This window comes from Ambystoma mexicanum, chromosome 8 (assembly GCF_040938575.1).
Source record: "Ambystoma mexicanum isolate Mex_15411 chromosome 8, UKY_AmexF1_1, whole genome shotgun sequence".
Taxonomy (NCBI): Eukaryota; Metazoa; Chordata; class Amphibia; order Caudata; family Ambystomatidae; genus Ambystoma; species Ambystoma mexicanum.
Window position 1 is genome coordinate 641996833 of NC_090929.1, and position 10974 is coordinate 642007806.

Below are 10974 nucleotides of genomic sequence, written 5' to 3' on the forward strand. Positions count from 1 at the left end.
CTCTGCCTGCTCACGTCCATGCATGTCCCTAAGGGTTTGTGAGAGCTCAGTGAGCACACGGCGCACTGCGGCAAGTTCGGCACATACGTCTTTGGACGTCGCATGCAGTTCCCCCCTCAGGCTCTCGGTGCTTCTCTCCATTTGTACTCTCAGGCTCTCGGTGCTACTCTCCATTTGTGCCCTTAGTGTCTCTGTACTTCTCTCCATTTCTGCCCTAAGTGTCTCAGTTGATGTTTCTATGTCTGCCTTAGTGCCCCCACATTCATCGGCATGGTCCTTGAGCGTGGCCAGTTTCTGCTGTTGCACGATTAACTGGTCGAGGGACTGTTGCCTCTGCTGGGCCATGGCCATTTGCAGGGGTGTCACAGAGTGGCTGTTCACCTCATGTTGCCTTGCCACAGGGCTTGTGGGGGATGGCCAGTCGTCGTCTTGTGGGTGCCCCTGCGTGGTATCCTCATGGTGTACGGGATGGAACAGACAGGGGGATTGGGACAGGTCATGGATGGATCTGACTTCGACATCCCCGTTTTCTGTGTCGGAGCATGCTGCCATTAATGCAGTGTCACCTATGGTGCTGCTGCCACCAGAAGCAGTGCCTACTGTGGCATCCATTGGGGGGACCTGTGGTGGTGGTGTTGGGCATGCTGGCTGCTGGGGTGCCTGTTGGAGTTCCCTCCTCTGTGCTGCCACTTGATTTGTGCTGCTTCCGTGTTTTGATGCGTGCAGCTGAGGTGGAGGGTCTTTGGCCGTTGGTCTTGGCCCTCTTTGCAGGTGTGCTGGTAGGGGTGTCCTGGAGCTCGTCGTTTGGATCGGACCCTGTGGTGGAGTAAAGGAGGGCGAGCGTTATTAATGGGTCTGTGGGAATTGGAATGGCAATGTATCACATGCATTGGGGTGGTACCTGAGGGTGATTTGGGTCGGGGCCTTGGAGGTGGTTTCATTTTTGTGTGGAGTGAGGGTGCAGTTGTTTGGCAGCCTGCAGTTAGGGTGTGCCTGCTGCACGTGTAGAGGGTGTTTTTAGGATTTTTAATTATTTATGTATTTGATGTGAGTTTTAAAGTGTGCTATCAGGCCTATGTATGTGGACGTTCTCCTGGACATGTGTTACTGTTGCACTATGTGGGCACGTGGTACTTCACATGATTGGACATTGTGGTTTTGGCATTGTTTTATTTGGGACACCTACCTGATTCTTCGGATGTCTGCACTCCTTTCTCCATCCCTCCGACTCCCTCTATGCTCTCGATTCCAATGGTGGAGGCACAGATTTCTTCCCAGGGGGTCAACTTGATGGGTGATTCCGATCCTCCCCCGGTAGCTGTGGCAATGTTGCGGTTGGCAGAAAGTATGCTACGGACGCGTATCCGCAGGTCGTCCCATCGCTTTCTGCATTGCTGTGGGTTGCGGGGTGCGGTCCCCACCGCACTTACCCGCTGTGCCACCAGGGCCCATATGGCCTTCTTGTTCGCAAGTGCCGTCCTGGTCATTTGCGTGGAGAAGACGGCGGCAGCATTCTCCTGGAGGGTCTCTGTGAGCACGGTGAGTTCCTCACGGGAGAAGTGGTCCTGCCGCTTGCGGTCGCACGCTTTCTTCGCTACTTTTCCCATTTTTCTTGGTTTCACTAGGGTGGATGACGGGTTGGGATGTGTCTCAGGGTAGTATTTTTAATGGTTGTGTGGAATTTGTGGTTTTATAGGTGTACGGCGTGATGTTTCCCGTTCCGGGACCATGCTTTTACTTCCGTTTCCGTATATTTACGGTCACCGTACTTTCCGGTTGGCGCTCACTGCGGTGTCCGCTGAGATGGGTGGCGGTATTGCACCTAGGGCGCCGTACGGCGGCGGTGTGGGCCGTTTTGGGGTCATTTCCGCCATCGCGGACTTTGCACTTCCGCCATGGCGTGGTGCTCGTGCCCGATGGGTCGGAATGAGCCGCACTTTGCTCCATCGTGCAATGGCGGAAACGCTATTTACGCTATGGCGGTCCGGTCGGTAGATTTCCGCCAGGGTCGTAATGAGGGCCAACATGATTTGCCTAGTTTTTAAGAGTTAGCAAGGTTTGAATCCCAAGTAAGTGATTTCAATGATCCAAAATGAAGTACTTGGTCAATCAGCATGATCCCACAATGAAACACAGGTGTGACCACAGAGTTTCTCTTGCTGCTCCCCGAATGTGGAATGAGCTGCAACCGACCTCACGTAAAATGGATGTTTACATATCATAGTGCCGAAAAGGCACTAAAAACATGCTTGTTCTGCCAATCCTGCATTGTGACGTCCTTAAAACAAGTCATACTTTTCTATCATTTATTTTACGCCTTGGTGCAGTTTAGTCAGTCTGTCAGTGCATTGCAAAGTAAAACAGAAATTAGAAACCTTATACATTCTGGAAGATGCACATTCACCAAATTTCTAGGTAAGTGTTGCTTGTCTGAAAGTACTGAATCATTTTACACCAGTCAATGAATTTATCTTTTTCAGCAAAGTTGTCTAATGTCTAATGTGAATGCTGTTTCCTTTATGGATTACAATTTGAAGGATTTTAATTGTCCTCTGTGAAATAGACGTCTGGCCTTGTACAAAATTCAGTATTTCTATGAAGAATTTGTTCCTATCATCCCAGTAGCACTTGAACATCTGTAAGAAATAGTTCTGAGATTGCAAGTTCCTTAATGTGGAAAGGAGATCAGTTTAAAAAAGAACATGTTTACACAATCAGGCAACTGAAAGAATTCACTGGAACATGGTTTTTCTCCACCATCTCAAACATTGTCTTGAGAGATTGACTTCATACTTTTGTGAGTTTTTAGAAAGAAACAGGGTTCTGCTTCAATGAGCCTTTTGAGAGTGGTCTCGCCACCAGAGGGAGTATGCCCGGGAAGTGTATTTTATGTTAGTATCAGAGTTGACCTTTGAAACAACAGAGTCAGACTTGAATTACAATAGCATTCAACTCCTGCTCTATTGCTAAAACCATGATAAGTGATCATGTGCTTTAGCTGGGCACATGATCACATAGTCAAGTCTTCCATAATTATAGCACAACATGCATCAACCAGTCCACATCAAAACATAAAGCCTTGATCCTTGTGAACTGTGATTACATTGGCAAAGCACAGAGGAAACACAGCTCTTTTATGACAACAACCAAACATTTCCCTTTGAAACTGGAATCATGCAGTTATTCTGCTTATAAGGATAGGCTCTGTAATGTGATCAAACTTCACGAGAAAAAAACTTGATGGCATTACTTTTGGCTCAAGTCGCAAAGTCAAGCAGTCTGCACATAGAACCACTCAGAAGTCCAAACTCTATTTTCATGTTAGATTGAAAAATAACAACAGTTTTATTTGATTTGATTGCTTATAGCAAGAACCTAGCTCAGAGCAGTGGAGCCCTTTACAACAGGAGTGCCGGGGCCCCTGAGGGACCCTCGAGTGTGGAAACAAGGCACAATCACCACACACGAACTGATACGCCAGACACGAGGTTGTATTCCCACAATCTAGGGTTTATTGCAAAGCAAATAGTCTCAGTTGGCCAACTGGGTCCCACGTCCCGCGACGTGTGTTTCCAAACCTCAGGGGGTTGCAAGAGAGCGAGAATCATACAACAGTTACATATATACAAAACAAGCATCTTGTAATCAGTAGTGGACACATCCAATACCTCCCCTAATACATTTCCTTTGAATTGGGCACGATAATTGACAATGGTAACGAGTATGACACCTTCGAACATTCATTTAGCAACAGTTTGCAATTTTCGCGAGCCTACAGACACAAGTCTTTGTTTAAAAGAACACAATGCTTCTGTTCTTGCAAGCAAGCTGCGTGCAGGGGAGAAACACATTCCAGGCCTTGCTATCTCCTAGTTTCTATTCTTGTACTGGGGGCCAACTTGCTCTCCAGGGCTCTACAGGGCTCAGGAAAGGGGGGCCGCAAAGAGGAGCATAATTCACGTCATTTAATGTTCGTTTCTAGCATTTCTACTGTGTTTTCGAGACTAGCTGGCACCTGTGGACTGATTAGGATGCCTCGCTGCTTACTTCCAAGGATATGCGAGGGAGGAGACCGGGCATTTCTGTCTGGGTTGCTACGTTATGTTTCAACATTCCTCTCACGGCCTTGCATTATGCACTAGTAAAGCAGAATAATATTTCAGCAAAGCAGTTTAACAAAAGGCAAAAAGCAAACATTAGAGAGAGAACAAAATGGCGATTTCAGTCACCTTAAAATGGCCGCACTTCAGTCAAGCTTATGGTTATATATTTCTGATACTAAACACATGAGGTGATTGGTCTTCGGCCAACATAGTACATGGCATTATGATTGAGGGGTGTATACTTTTCCTGGACCGACAAACCCTCCTTTTGGCCGTATGCCAAACACTGCATCCGTACATTGCATCCTCTTCTGACCAAGTATCTGATTCTAATTCTGATTCTGAATCTTGTGCATTATTAGTTTCCCCTTCATAGTCGTCAATATTGATTGACATGAATTCTTTAACTGTTCTTGATTCCTCATTACCATGGGTACTTGATTTAATAGTGCTCTTTTTTTCTATCATCTGTGGACACTCTTCACTTATTTCAGTGCATATTATGGGTAAGCAGTGTATGCAACAACACCATGTCATGAATATTCCTAGCACTGCAACTAGGATCGCAAATAATTTCCAACCCCATGAATATATTATCTCCCAGAACCAGCAGCCTATATCCCAACCCCCTTCTTAGGTATGGAGTTCAGAGCTCAAGACGTGCAATTTTCTTATCGCCTCAAAAATCGTAGGGGAGGAGTCATTTACAAATACACAACACGCTGATCCCACGATTTTGCAAACACCCCCACGATCAAACAGGATTACATCAAGAGCCATTCTATTTTGAAGTGTCATTAATCTAATCCCTTTCTCCTCTAATGTCATGTTGTATAATATATCTGTTGTTCCATTTATTGTTTTCTCTAAGATTCTGAATAGTTGTCGTATATTATAGGAATTTATTGCTTGAGCCATAAATGGTACAAATGATTTTGCTACTTCTTCCGCAATCAGTCCTCCTTCATTACTTCTTCGTGGCCTAGATCTAGATAGTTTGGCTATGTCTGTTGTTTTTAGAAGAAACACTCCTGGGAACAAAAGTCCTAAATAGCAAGCACCTCTCCAGTTTCTAGGCAACCGGGGATACGCTTTTTCTCCAGAGATAAAATACACAGGATCACCTACATATACAGGTTCTACTTTCCTATCAAGAATCACTATATTCATACATCTAGTGAATGTCCCTACTGAATAGGAGCCCTTTTTTTCTAAGCAAAAAGGAACAGAACGTGGGCTGTAATTTACTGTATAGGAGGGGGGCACTGCATATTTATTTCCTTCTAGTCTCATATGAAACGTGATTACAGATGATTTATATGGTGCAGACAATCTATCTTGTGGCATAAGTTTGGAAGGTGTAACTTTTGGTGTAATTATTTGTGCTCTATGAACTATGGAGCAACCTACAGGTTTCATGATTATCTCTTCAAATTCATTCATGTTTCTGCTATCTAATCAACCCGTTTCACTCTTATTCCATTTCCCATAATATAATGTACTCAGAGATGCACTGCATGCAGTACTCAATGGCAGTGGCTGCACATAACAACCTATTCCTTTACCACCATGCTGTGGCAAATGGGCACACACCCAACAATTATTCTTTCTCAGGATTGAATGTGTCATAGTCATTATTTGCAGTAATGTATTGTTAGCATTTCCTTCCCTATGCCTTTCTTCCATTGGGGACAGACTGTAAGTAATTACATGAACCGGGCTTTCAGTAGTGGAGATGTTTCTTACAGGCAAGAGAATTTCTAATGGGTGCATTTCTTCTAAGTACCATAATACCAGTGCTGTCGTTATTGGGGCTATTATACTCATCACACACATTACTATTGTTAAAATCTGCATACAATTTTTCTTGTAACTTTTTTTGTGTAACTTTCCAGTTTCTATGTCTAACTCATTATCAGCAGTGGTGCAGGAGGGGGCAAAAGCTGGTTTCGGCATTTCTCTCTCATGGTTCTTCTTCTTCAGCAGTGTTCGTTGTGAATATCTCTCTTCGTTGAACTCGTTATAAATAAGTTTGGTAAATGTCAACAGTCTGTTCTGCCAGTTCTTAGCAGCCTGGATTGCTTTACGTTGGGCAAGATCTCTGTGCTTTTGCACATTGCTCAAATAACTCCAGAGCAGTTATCAATTGCCTTCGTACCATGTGAGCCCCTCTTGTCCGGGAGGGGTGATCTGCACATGGTTTTTAGCACTGAGGAGCCTCGCTTTTGGGCTGTCCGATTTGCACAACCCTCACGCCGCTCTCCTCTAGGCCTCCGGTTCCTACTTCACCCAAGAATAGGAAACAGAGGCAACAAAGATCAGAAGAAATGTAAATGTGATCACTCCTTCTTCCGGTTCCGCAAATTATACTGCCTTGCTCCTGGTATCGTGTGATTAATGAATAGTGCGGATGCACTTCCAGACTCAAGCTCGGAGTCAGCCTGTGGCGCAATAGCAAATGATGGTGGGCGCCACAGTGGTGATGCAGGTTTAGTTTCAGGCTGTGGCGCAATGAAAGAGGGTGGGGGCCAAAGCGGTACACGTTTTGTGGCAGCCAGCAGTGATGCAGGTTCTGCTGGACAATATTGGGGCACTCTTTGCCCTTCCTTTTTTACAGCAATCTTTTCAGGCTTCGTTTCAGGATCAGGCAGATTTTGTGGCAAAGAACTGGCAAGCGTTTCTTTCGTTTCTGGGACCGCTGTCTCTTTTTGCTCATCTCCATCAAGCAGTTTTTCAGACGGTGATGGGACCTTTTGTAGCCTGCGTTGCGTGAATCCACGCTTTCCTTCCGTCTACACGAATGGCCGTTTGCATTGTCAGGAGAATTAAATAGGGTCCACGCCACCTGGGTGCAAGCAATGTTTTCCTCTCAAAGTTTTTAATGAGCACCTATTCTAGTTTCCGGGTTCTAGTGCGTGTCCCGGACCAGTGTATCTGATCGGTAATGCCTCCTGCAACTGCTGATGAATCAAACGCAATTTTAGGGTATTCGAGGTCCCTCAGCCGTTTCGGCTGAGGTGCACACCAAACATTTGCCGGTCTCCCCATCACAATCTTATATGGGGAGAGCCCAGTTCTTGCCTGCACAGATGTACGCATGTACAGTAACGCTATCGGCAAGGCATCTACCCAGCTTAACTTGTTTCCTGCGCATTTTTTGCTTATTTCGGACTTCAAGATGCCTTTGTGGCGTTCAATAAGACCGGCACTCATGGGGTGTCTAGAACAATGGAATCACTCATCAATCTGGAGATCTGCGCAAATCTGTAATATCACTGCGCCCACAAAATACGGACCATTGTCTGACCATATGACACGGGGCAGACCAAAACGGGAGAAGTATTCCTTCAACATTACTTTTGCAGTGCTCATGGAGGTACAGTCTTTTAATGGATATGCTTCCCCCCACTTACTGAATGCACATATGACCACTAGGACATACTTCAAGTTTTGGCATCTCTTCATCTCTATGAAATCAAAATGGATTACCCCAAAAGGCATAGAGGGAGGACCAAAACTGCCTGTTGGAGTCACTGTTCCCTTCCCCACATTGTGTTGTAGACACGTGATACAGTTCTGAACCAGCCTCTCGGCATTTTTCTTTATGTGTGCATTCTCCCATACTGTGGCTAGATGCTGAACTATCTTTTTGGCACAAATATGAGTAGGACTGTGGGCCATCGTGACCATTGCAGTTACATAGGAGTTGGGCAGCATCCAGTTTCTACTCTTCTTGTCCACCCAGCAACCTTCCAGATCTAATTCTGCAGAGCCCTCAGCCCACCCTTGTATTTCATCAGTGGTGGCTTCTGCCTGCATCCCTTTGACAGTAGCAATTCCATTTTCTATCATACAGGGCACTTCCTCAGACTGTACTGTCAACATTTTGGTATTCAAATCAATGGCAGTTTGCTTCGCAATTCTGTCTGCAAATGCGTTTCCCTCTCCCACTTTACGTGTTACTTTTTTATGCGCCTCGCATTTCACTAATGCTAGGTGCTTTGGACATGTAAGTGCAGACAGCAGTCGTACAATCAAAGTGCCATGTTGGATTCTGGCCCCATGTGATGTTAGGAACCCTCTCTCAGCCCAGATTTGGCCAAAGTTATGAACCACGCCAAAGGCGTATTGGCTGTCAGTATATATGTTTACACTCAGATTTTCAGAAATCTCACAGGCTCTGGTTAAGGCTATTATCTCCGCTGCTTGCGCAGAGTTGTAGGGGATTCTTTTACTTTCCACAATACTCTTTAACATGGTGATAGCATAGGCAGGAGTTGATGTGCCGTCAGGTAGTTTAAAACAAGAGCCATCACAAAACAACTCTCCATCTGTCTCTTTTTGTGGGGCGTCTGTTAAATCAATTCTTCCTTTCGTTTCTTCCTCAGTAACCATTAAACAATTGTGGGGAGGTGATTCATTCTCACCAAGTTCTTCCGTGGGCAGTGGCATTAATTCTGCAGGATTCAAAGCGCTACACCTCATAATTTGGATGTGTGGCGCAAAAAGGACAATTTCATATCTAGTCAATCTAGTTGAGGTGAGGTGTTCCGTCTGCGTTCTATTTAACAGAACGTCTATGGCATGTGGCACCATCAAAATCAAGGTGTGCCCCAATACCATCCCTTCCGTTTGTTTCACTGACGCAGCAGCCGCTGCAACAGCTCGCAAACATTGTGGTAATGCACGCGCTACAGGGTCCAGCGCAGAAGAAAAACAGCCGCACGGCCAATTTCTTCCACTTTGTTCCTGTGTCAAAACAGCCAACGTGCAGCCTTCATTCTCAAACAGTCTAAAAATGTTCTCATAATTTGGTGTGCCCAAAACTGGAGCAGAACACAATGCAGTTTTGAGCAGATCAAATGCTCTCTGACATTCTTCACTCCACTGCAAAGGCATCACAACATCCTTTTTTGTCAATTCCACCATTGGCTCCACAATTAGGGCAAAATTCACAATCCACTGCCGACAATAAGAAGCCATGCCTATTATAGCTCTGACTCCTTTTTGTGTTCTTGGAATAGGCATACCAGAAATGCTTTCTATTCTCTCTGGCGTCAGTCTTCTCCCTTCTCTCGAAAGTAGGTAACCCAAATAAACCACCTCCTTTCGACAATACTGGAATGTCTTTAAGCTCGCTTTGTGGCCATGCGCTGCTAAGTGTGTTAAAAGTAAAACAGTGCTCTGTTTACAAATCTCCTCTGTATCTGTGGCGATCAATAAGTCATCTATATACTGTAACAATACACAACCTGCCGGTAATTCTAACATGTCTAGCTGTTATTTCAATGCTCTGCTGTAAATACTCTGACTCTCTGTGTAGCCCTGTGGAATGCACGTGAATGTGAATGATCGTCTTCCTAATGTGAAGGCGAACAGATATCTACTTTCTTTGTGTACTGGAATACTGAAGAAAGCATGCCTCAAATCAATAATACTAAAGTATTCTGCCGAGGCAAATTGTGGTGCCGTCTGTAACTAATGGGAATTGAGGATCTACTACCTTGTTTAGTGCACGCAGATCAATTATGAAACAATACGGTACCTCATTACCTCCTTTCTTATACACCGGAATAATGGGACTGTTACATGTACTGCCTGTAATCTCTTTAAATACTCCCAACTTTACCAAATCAGACACAATACTTTTCAATCCTTTCTCTCCTTCTGCTGAAATTTTGTATTGTGGAATACGCGGTAACGTTACTGCTTCCTTTAGAGCAATCTTTACTGGCTCTATCTTCAAACATACCACATCATTGTCATTCATCGCCCATATACAAGTTGGCACTTCACTCAATTCTCCTGGCAGCGGTTTGGACAAAAATTCAGATACTGGTACATTCTGTGGTGAAATGGTCAAAAATACTCCATCTGGCGTACAGTGGATAACTGCACTCAGTTTTTCAATAGGTTTAATCCTAACAAATTTTCCCCGCAGTTTTCTTTTAAGAGAAATGGACAATATTCAGTGTATGGACCTAATGTTACTGGTACTGGTTGGGACACTGGATTTATTACTGGGGTACCTGCAAACCCTACTGAAATATTTCTTTGCCCTGACAGTGGTATCTCTGGAACCAAGTGATGATTTATCGAGCATTTTTGTGCTCCCGTGTCTACGAGAAAGCTATGCTCCCTATTCCCGACTTTCATTTCTACGTAGGGTCCTTTCTGATTCACAGGAATGGGCACTGGTTCCGACCCCTGTCTTGGGCTGTCCTATTGGGGAAACAACACATCATCCAATGTGTATCGCTGCTGTTATTATAGTATGCATTTGAATGAGTGTCAAAAATGTTTCCGCCCCTCCCTCTATTCCCATTATGCGTGTTTTGATGGCTCTGATTCTGAGTAGAGGCAGTTTGATTCTGATCTTGGTTCTGACTTTGGGCACTATTCCCATGGCTATTTTGGTGCTGCTGCATGCTATTTCTATTCAGCCCATTTGTTCCTGGATGTCCCCTATGCTGTCTTCTCTGGCCATACCCATTTCTATTTTGCAGATCTGGACATTGCGCTCGCCAGTGACCTTCCTCTCTGCAATATGCACACTGATTCAATCCCAGAGGCCCTCCATGCATGTTCGAATGACCTCTGCCTTGTGCATTACCTCTTCCTCTATTGTGTCCTGCCACTTGCTGGAGTAGCACTCCAACCATTGTTCGTAGTGCTTCTATCCTCATTGGCAAGGGGTATTCATCAAACATCTCATGTATTTCCACTGTGGGGATACTAGGATCTGAAATCCATTTTAACGCCTCCCGTATACATACTTTTAATTTATCACCTGTCTGTCTTGACGATGGCAAAAATCGCTGCTGTATATAGGGCTCTACCGCTTCCTTCCTATCTCTCCTAATATCTTTAC